General features: G+C 36.0%; 1 long non-coding RNA gene across 1 annotated transcript; it reads left to right on the top strand.

Annotated features, from left to right (window-relative positions):
• Positions 1 to 3,915: 3,915 nt before the first annotated feature.
• On the top strand, positions 3,916 to 5,989 carry LOC126707416 (uncharacterized). The gene is made up of 2 exons (XR_007648941.1): positions 3,916 to 4,126; positions 5,465 to 5,989. It is a non-coding gene; the product is annotated as an uncharacterized LOC126707416 (long non-coding RNA).
• The last annotated feature ends 4,405 nt before the right edge of the window (positions 5,990 to 10,394 follow it).

Genomic DNA, 10,394 nt, shown 5'->3' with positions numbered 1-10,394 from the left:
AATGTAATTGAAATTTGAAACTTGTTTCAAATATCAATGTCTACACGTGTAGTGCCAGTACACACAAAATAAGACTACAAGAACCACACAAAACAAAAGGATCAAGGGGGGTGCAGCTATAGTCTAAACAACAGATAAGAAGAAGAGAAAAAAGAAAAAGAAAAAAAAGAAGGGAAGTGAACAAACGAAACTGAAGGAGGAAGACGAAGGGATAACTAGCTAAATATTAACAATGACCAACAAAGTGGTGTTGGGCTTGAAGGCGACGTGAGCCATCTGGTACTTTTATGTTTTTTTTTTGTGTTTTATTTTTTTATTTATTTATTTTTTTTTTTTTAAAGAAGCTTTTTGTATCGGCCGATTTTTACTTTCTACCCGAAATGGCCGGTATTCATCGGTATGCCCATCATAGTTCGGTATAGACCAGTATTTTGAGCGGTACAATTTAAGGGTGTTTTAGTACCGTTTTATCCACCAGAACAAGAAATATCGGCCGTACTGGCCGGTACAATATGGTATTAACTTCCTTGGTATACCAATCTATCCTCCTTCCTATCACTGAAGAACCGCAATCAAATTTGATAGGCCAAGAATGTATTGACTCCTTTAGGTAAATTAATCAATTAATTAACCAAGTGAATTAATTAGATTCAATTACATGCAATAAGCGTGGTAGCACAAACAAATCACCAACTAAGTTAAATGCAGCAGAAAATAAATTTGACACAGGTGATTTGTTTATGAATGGGGAAAACCACCGAGGCAAAACCCCATAGGTGAATTTAGGTCATCACTCCCGAGAATCCACTATTATCAAAACAAGTAGTTACAAGTAAAAGGAATCCTAGTACGTAATACCAATGTACAGTTGAACCCCTACCCCAATACCTAATTGGACTTGTAATGTAGTGACAATCTCTCCTTTCAATGCATGGCTCCCAGTACGTGACTAACCAATCGATACACAGATCCAAGTACGTGACTAACATACCAACTTGAGGAAGATGTTGGTTGTAAAGTTCTTCAGTTCATCCAAACGATGAAGATCAAGAAGCTCCTTGGTTACAAAACCCTTGGCGCAAAGATGTGGTAGCTTCTACAAGGAATATGATGAACTAGGGCAAATTTTGTCTCCAGTCACAATTTGCATGCACAATCAATTTGCATTGAGTTGCATCACTTTGCATCACCTTTAACGGCCATTAAAATAATCCTTATATATGTCTAGGGTTGTGAGAAAAGAAACCCTACACACATACACTTGGATATGCGTGAAAACAGATCTGAAAATCTGAATATCGTAATTCTCGATAGATATTGTTTCTGTCGAGCAGTTGTTGAGCATCAGCTTTAAACATCAATAGATATCTATCTGTCGAACTATCTTTCGAGCTTTAATGAACAACACTTCTTCACTTGTTTCTTGGACAAATTTGCATGACTTCAATACTAGACTTGAACTCTTGTTCCTTGAAGTACTAAACCTACCCTAGATCTACCCAATTACAAGTAAAGTGCGTTTGTCAAAGGATTAGCCAATTGACATAACATATGTTTCTAACAAGTCTCACATATGTCCTAACAATCTCCCCCTTTGGCAATTCGTGACAAAACCAACAAACAAATGAAGTATAAGAGAAGTCATAAATCACTAAACTTATAATCACTTGTTAAATATAATAAAATCTAATCCTAACACAAACTCTTGAAAAACTTTGCAAGAAGAGAGTTCATGGCATGATAGATTTTGACAACCTATCTTTCTGAAACACTTTAAACAAAACTCATCAAGGCATCTTAGTGTGAAACAAAAATAAGAATTGTATACAAAAAAAAAAAAAAAAAAACATGTGTATAAAGAGAAAAAAGAAACAACACATAGAGAGATAGGTGAATAATAACACACATCATAATATATAAATGAGAAATAAGTACAATGTATGTTATCAATAATTGGTTACAAGACCGGTGTACAAAAGGATAATGTAACTAAAGATAAAGAAAAGAAAAGAAAAGTACATAAATCCTCCTTATATGGTTATACCTAATTACCTATGATTAAAAAAATTGAGGTGTTTAAGTGTGTAGTAATATAATATTGTTTTGCTCGGACTACGTCCATACATGATTATTATTATTATTATTTTTTTTTTTGTGGAGAAAGTACGTCCATACATGATTGATTCCTTAATTTGCTCATAAATCTAAACGTGTATGTGAAAATTCATTGAGTATGCCTTGATATATACAATTACATGTTATGAAATTTATGGGTATATAATTTAATATTTCAATGACTGTTTAATTGGTTGTACATAGATTCTTTCTTGTTGATTTATATACATGATCAGTCTCTTTGCTCATAGATATATGCGTGAAGTGATTGAATCTATTGAATAAGCTATGAGATACGTTATTGCATGCATGTAAATATATGGGTATTAGACTAGTTAAGTACAATTGATGAATGTGTGAGGAGTTATCTATTACTTCCATCTTTGCTTGGATTGATTTTTGTTTTCCTTATGATATTCTTCATGTACGACATGAGGATATGCACATGTTAACTTTATAGGTAGCATTAAAAATACTCTTTACCAAATGATCCATAACGAAGGAGGAATTTCCATAAGGTGTACCTTCCATTCATCCATAAGGAAGGAGGAATTTCCATTTGACTAAGAATTTTTTTTGGATTGAGAAAATGATATATATCTGTCAAAACTGAAAATCCAACAAAAAATAAAAAACGAAATTGCTGGTCTTTCAATGAGAGTAAGAATGAGAAAAGAAGGTACCCATATATATTGGTGGTGACTGTTGGGCAGGCCTTGAAATTGCTTCATTTCATGGTGTCAGCATTAAGCTCAGGGATCCAAAACCACAAACACAATCAAAATTGAAAGTAAAATTGTTCTTCCAAATTAGAACCCAACAAATAAAAATAAAGCTATGAACTGTAGAATTATAAAACAAAGAGGTATGAATTACAGACAATTATGGGGTGAGCAAAAGAATAATTAGAATAAACATTATATATTAGAACAAAAGGCATAATTAGAATAAATATAACAGCCCATCCTTATATGCTTTTGTTTCTTAAGCATAATTAGAATATACATAACAGCCCATTGTTTGATTTCATTCCTTCTGGTTAGCACAAGCTGGCTGCTCCCTTAAACAAATGCAAATCCATCTTACAATTATTTGTGCATAAGACAAAATTCTATACATACAAATCAAAAAGTGATGCTCTTCTCAGCTATATCATAAAATTGTTCATCACAAGTTCAAGTATACAATTTTAGGATTTAATGGAACTCACTGCAACGTGATATAAGCTGAATCTTGTTTCTTCGTTGCCACAGTACCCATGATAGCATGGTAGTGAGTTTGCATGTCTTTTGGTCCCTATCCCAAGCCCAATCCATGAGTTCAGCGAAAGAAGGCTAGCTATTGAACACGCATTCCATCATGTCGTGCTGCTAGACCGATTGAATTTTGGAACAGCCCTAGACGGCAGGAAGAGCATCTTCCACCTCGACCCCACAAAATCAGCTAAACCTACCACCTTCTACTTGAAAAAATTTGAGCAAGTTGGCTACAATACAATTTGGGTGCAAGTTGCCACTACCTTGGTTGGGATTTCAAATGGTGTTATTTGGTAAGTTTCAATTTTGAGTGAGACTTTTTGTCAAACATGTTACATGTGGTGTACATGTTCTAAATGGGAATGAAAAGAATATTTTATAGCATGAATACACCCAAAAAAATGCCACACTACAATTGAACATTGACAAAAGTGAAGAAAAAACTTCAAAATGATCCATAACGAAAAGAGTTTAAATTCGGTCCGAAGCTGGCGTAAAACCAGTGTTTTACACCAGCCAATGAAATTGTGCCACGTCATCTAATGAGACCTTACCGCATATACAATAACAGCACCATTAAATCCCAAATTCCAAATGCATATCAGATTGAAATAAAATTAAAAAAAAAAAAAGTCTCCTCTACTACCTTTGGCCTGAACCTCCACCACGACACACCGACACACGCCACCACACAAGTCACTGGGGAGCTCGTAAACATGCTAGAGCTACCGCGAGCAAGGTGTCGTGATCCCAAGGTTTGTTTCCATGATTTGCCCTTTTTCCAAATTTGGATTTTGAATTATTGATGGGTTTGGATTTTTTTTTTTTCTTTTTTGGGACGTTAATAACTTGATTTGTTATGGGTTTTTCTATATTTTGGTATTTTGATGTGTTTTGATTAGATTCCTAAGTGTTAGGGTCAACCCCTAAACGAATCTGATTGTGGTTCTTCAATGATAGGAAGGAGGATTGGTATTTTTTGATAGAGGCATAGAGAAGGCCATTACCTAACTACCTTAAGAAAATTCAGAACGATGTTAGTTGCTTGTATGAAAAAAGTTTTGACTGTTGAGTAATGTGGGAAAAGAGAAATCAATATGAAATCTAAAAATTTTATTTTTCCAAGGGTGCAATGTAAGAATTTTTCTTAATTTTTGGTTACAATTAAAAATTAAAAATGGTTGATTTATAAAAGGAAAACCTTGTTTCTTTGTCTTGTAGCTATTTTAGGACTCTACACTTGCTCTCATATTAAAGGAAATCTTTAATTTTGAAGAAAGTAATTTTGCACTCTACTGAACATAATAGGACTAACTTAGTCATTTGAAGTGAGAACATAAGATGCACAACGAATGAAAAAAGGCAAAAAAAAAAAAAAAATTGCTATGAAAAATTTAGTTTTGGTGATTAGAAAGTAAGCAAGACCAAGAAGCTAAATGGTCCTTGCTCTATATGGTTGGGGATCCTTTCCATTGACTATATTTTGTTCAAGCCTCAAGGATAATAGCTCATGACTTTGTGGATTTGATATGCTTTATCATTTTTCATAACTCTGATTTTGGTTCATCCACAATTACTAGCTTTGCATCTTTCATTGTGTTTATAACATCACATTCCGTATGTAGAATTTGGAAGTTAATTTTTTTTTCTTCATAAATTTAAATTTAACTTTTGGTTAGCTGCTACTTTTGTAGGTCATAATAGGCTTCCAACTATTGCATTTACATGTAAATAATAATAATAAAAAAAACTATGTCTCAAGGGATATCTAGTATCAATGTTTGGCATCCTTATTTTACAACCCAATGAGATGGTATAGAATTTCTACATCAACATATTGGCATCCTTATTTTACAACCCAATGACATGGTATAAAATTTCTACACAACCCAATGATATGGTATAGAATTTCTACACCAACATATGTTATGACCTTTTGGTATTCGAAACAATTGGTAGCCATCTACTTTTATTAATATCTAGACTCCTTTGTAGCATATAAAATGTAAATTGTTAGAAAAATGAGCGTTTTATTTTCTTTCATTTGGTTTTGTTTTTCTAATACTTATATTTTAATATGCACTTTTCAACAGGTACCAAACCAGAAGAAACCATGGTAGTAGAGGGGGCAACTTGACTCAGCTTGATAAAGTGGGTGCAAGATTAGTAGTAAGAAAGATGGCCAACAAACATCTTAATGCTTGTACATAGATCATGATCCCTAGTTTGTTGTCATTGCTGATAAACTAGTAGATGCTTCTTTGGTTGGTTATGGAGCCAGTATCATAGCTTATATGCCTCCAAGTATGAGAGCCACTGTAGTGGATGAGATATAAGGCCAATGCAAAAATAATCTCATATGCCATTTGCAAAGAGAATTATAGCTTTTCTGGAGGCTAGCAAGGGGAAATTTGATTTTGTTATTTTGTCAAATTTTAGTTTGTATGGTACAGGAGTATTAGTTGGCTTGTAGTATTCGAAAATTCATGACCTATCTAGGAATTTAAAAAAGTATCCATGTAATTTTGATTCTATAAAAAAATTGTTAAAATTTCTTTTATTTTGCTTATTTAACTAAAAGGTCTTTTAGTTATCCCATTTGAAAATTGTTTCAAGAAGCTTTTGGTTGAGTTCTGGCAGCATGGAAGTATATGTTCTAGCTACAATTTTCTTTAATCCTCGTATGTGATCGTTGTTCTAACGATTACATTTAATTCGGAAAAGCATTCATGTTAAAGGTGGTAAGTGATTGGCAACATGGAAGTAATTCAAGGAATATCAAATTCTTGGTATAGAGATAGCCAACCTTAATCATTACAATGTAATATGACAACAAAATTTAAAATTCAGTTTTTAGCTAATAGAAAACATAAAAGGTGTGGGAGCATAATCAAATTAGTAAGTCATAGTAAGGGGTCCTGATGATGTACAAAAATCGTCAGTGAGCTGATTGTCCTCGCTCGTTCCAATGGGTACTTGAGGAACAAGAAACAAAGAACCAACAGAGAGCACCGGTGGTGTGCTGGCCAAAGACCCTCCAAAGGTTAAGTCAGTGAATGAAAAATCTCCAAGAAAAAGAGAGAAGAAAGATCAAAGTTATAGATAAATTAAAATGTTGGATTGGTTGTATTATTTTGATGAATTATTTATATTACTTTAATAGGTTGTAAAGTGATATATTAAACTAAATAAGCTAGTTTTTTAAATCTAAATTTCTTGAACTTTAGTGTGAATGCTAACTGCTAAGTGCATGTTTTTTACGTTCACATAGGCACAGTAAAGTCGATAGACAGTCACCACCGCGCACCCTTGGTGCGGCGGTCACTCCATAAGTATAAGTGCTTGTGAAGTGTGGGGGGCAAGAGCTCAAGTTCAAGTCTCCAGGAAGGAGTTTCACACATATATACACTTAAATTAGACTAGAGTAGAAATTTTTTCTTGTAAAATAAAAAAATATATATAAAATATAAAATATAAAATAAAAAAAAAATCGATAGACAGTCTTAATTTCAATTCTGCGTTCACACGACACAACTATCTACTCTTGACAATATTTATTTTATTAATAAAGTATTAAGGGCAAAGAGACCACTATTAATAAAAGCAAATACACTAAACGGTTATTCTAAAAAAAGGTAATAGAAAAATAAAGCTTTTATTTTTTAAAATTCTAGCCTATCGTGAGTCGTGCTGAGGAGGACCTTGGAGGGACTTTGACTCGCTCGCAAGTCTCGGGTCGCTCTGCCTCAAGACTAAAACGCAAACAAATAGCATTTGAGGAATGAATGGAATAAGGGGTCTTTTACTTTTGGTCCATCCATTCTATTATTTTATAAACTGATATATAATAAAAGATTTTCTAAGTTTCATTATTTTGTACGTTTTATGAAACTATGAATGCATACCTACCTGCTTGATTTCAGAGATGAACAAATTCGTGAAAGTGGCATCAATTCATCCTTTCAAACCACTCGTTCACATTTAGGGGAAAAAAAATAAACCCATTTCCCACTATATGATTATATGATCAATAATTTTTACCTACTAGCAACATGACTCCATGCAAAATGCTTTAAGTCAAAGATAATAGTATGAAGGGGTTCAAGTGATAGCCCAACAGTACTAGTATATTATTGTGTTTATAGTGTTTGATAATTGAGGTATGAATCGCATCTAACAAAAAATAGAATTGTGTGAAACATATAATGTCCGCATGTTGGCATGTAACGACAGAATAATTTACTATCCCCAGCTGATTCAAAAGCTATGTTTTGGGTTACTCTATCAAGTTTGGTTGAGGTCAACATTTTTGCTCAAACTCTTGAGAGTCCAATATTGGTTTGCATAAGGGTGTCTATACGCCTAAGACACTGGTAGTTAGACCTAGCAAAATTGGACTTGAATCCTGATGATATACAAAAATCGTCAGTGAGTTGATTGTCTTCGCTCGCTCCAATGGGTACCTAAGGAATAAGAAACCAAGAACCAACAGAGAGCACCGGTGGTGTGCCGGCCAAAGACCCTCCAAAGGTTAAGTCAATGAATGTAAAATCTCCAAGAACTCTATAGTGAGAGAGCTAGGGATTTTCTGCGTATCTTAGAGAAGAGGAGGTCTAATGCTTATATAATGGTGAAGAGCGAACCAAGATCCCTTGAATGCAAGAGTCTTTCCTTGTAGAGGAGATTTGGAGTTAAGGCTCCGAGATCTTAGGGTTCTATTTTCATATATGGGAGATATGAACGTGCAATAGGATCTTAGGGTGTTGTGTGCAAGTTATTTCAATGTAGGGATACATGTGTGGAGAGTACATAGAGGACTGTGGGACCTAGCATGCTCATCTGTCGGTATGGTCTTCTGTTCATCGGAACGTGAAGGACAAGGAATGCATTGTTCGTCGAGTACATGTGAGAGTTAACTGACGGATCAACAAGGAGAGAGGTGTATTGATCCGTCTGGATTTTAAGGGCTCTTACGAGGCTTAAACCCTAACAGGCCATCAGTTGGTAGGTTTCGTGATTGATCCATCTGGATGGTGAAGGTTGGGGCCGTCGATTACTGTGAGCATTTGACCAAACAAGGAAGGGGAAGCTTTTTGTTTGGACACTCGTGCCTAACAGAGCCCGAAGGCTGGATAAATAATGAGATTTACGCAGGATGAAAATGCCCTTATCAACTGCCCCCTACTTCGTGACCTATTGGGGTAGCTGAAGGGTTGCAGAGTATGCAGAGAATATTCCCATTATTAATGTTTTCATCCCGACGATCTATGTCATAAATGAGGGGTAAAAAGGACTTTGTGTTTCATGAAATGACATGTGGCGTCTTCTAACTGGTTGATAGGAAGCGTTGCGTCACTTCGTTTTTCGTGCTCCTTCGTTCTATAAATATGCCCATGCCCTCCCAGATTTTACTTTTTTATTTTACTTCAAAACTTGCTCGGAGTTCTAGTTTTAGCTTCACTCGTCCATCACCTGCCATTCGTCCTTACTCTCCTTTGCTTCGTCAGGGCCTTTTTTCTATCGTCGACTCATAAGGTAACCTCTTATTCCCTATGTATTTTATTTTATTTCCTTTTTTCAAGCATTTTCCCTCGGTTGTCGGTCTAGTATTTAGCTTGTGTGTGAGTGACTGCTTAGTTTTCATTCGTTGCTTGTAGGTGAGAGGATGTCAAGTGATAGTAAAGCGACAAGCAATCATGTCTCGTTGATTCGTCTGCATGACGAAGATGTCCATCTGTCGGGCAGTGACCCTATGACGGAAGATTGGATGGACTTTTAGGGAAGAGAGCTGTTAGCTCACCTTTTAGCAGAAGAAATGGAGGGAGACAAAGAAGAGATGGAGGGAGAAGGAGAAGAAGTGGAGGGAGAGGAGAAGAGGTAGACAAGGGAGAAGAAGAAGATGGAGAAGGGGACGGAGAGGGCTCTGAGTCGTCGAGCGATGACTTCAGGCCTTTTATTCTCCCTAGGATTTGGTTAGTGAACAAATTTCTCCCCAAAATGTCGGAGAAGGTGTTCAATAAACTCCATGTATGTTTTCAGATACCTAGCCATATACCTTTAAGGTTTCCATGTAAGAACGAAAAGTGCTACTTAGGACAGATGACAGATGTCAGCTTTTATGAGTCCGTCTTCGTCATGTGGCTGAGGCTGCCCCTTACTGAGCTGCACCGTCAGCCAGTGGATTACCCAGGTGTGTCCATTTGCCTGATCTACCCCAATGCTTAGAGGATTTTCATTGGTACCGAGGTGTTGTGGGGGCAAATGAGTGGGGGTTACCGTCAGCTTACTTTAGATGAGTTCTTCTATTGCTACAACCCCTAACAAATAGCATCATTGAAGGGTTTTTATAACTTCGTGACGCGTAAGGTGACACTGAAACTGGTGACGGACGTGCTTAATTCCAACTGTGATTGGAAGGACAGATATTTCTTTGTCCAAGGGATGGACTGGGTGTGTAGACCCAAAGAATGGGTGAATGTAGTTGAGTTTGATAATACTTGGGGAGTCTTAGACATGGCTGGTGAGTTGTCCGTAGTATAATTAATCGTTCGTTGCAAAATTAGATACTACCTCTTTTTTTCTTTTACATATTCATGTTATTCCATTGCTAACCCTTGCTTCTTTCCTTTATTTTGGCCTGTCAGCCCAAGCACCTATGGTGATTAGCGAGGAGCAGAGGGATTTTTTGGGACGGATCTTACAAATCCCTTTGGTAAAAAGGAGCTGGAAGAAGTTGGTCGCGCTTGAAACTCTCCACATGTATTGTGGTGGACCCGTGTCGACGGACGAAACAAGCAAGTTGGACGCTCAATCCCACCGACGTAAGTACTTTTGTTTGTCCCTATTGAAACTTCACTTCCTTTATTTTGATTCATCCCTTCTTGTTTTATTCCCATATTTGGTGTTGTAAAGATGGAGTTGGGGATGCAAAGGGCTTTGGCGGTGAAGAAAGTTGCAACCCTTAAACTCAAGGTTGGTAGTTCGTCTACCCCCAATTGCTAAGATGAACCAAAAGAGGAAGAA

The sequence above is a fragment of the Quercus robur genome, chromosome 2, assembly GCF_932294415.1.
Source record: "Quercus robur chromosome 2, dhQueRobu3.1, whole genome shotgun sequence".
Lineage (NCBI taxonomy): Eukaryota > Viridiplantae > Streptophyta > Magnoliopsida > Fagales > Fagaceae > Quercus > Quercus robur.
This window is presented reverse-complemented; position numbering and strand designations above follow the sequence as displayed.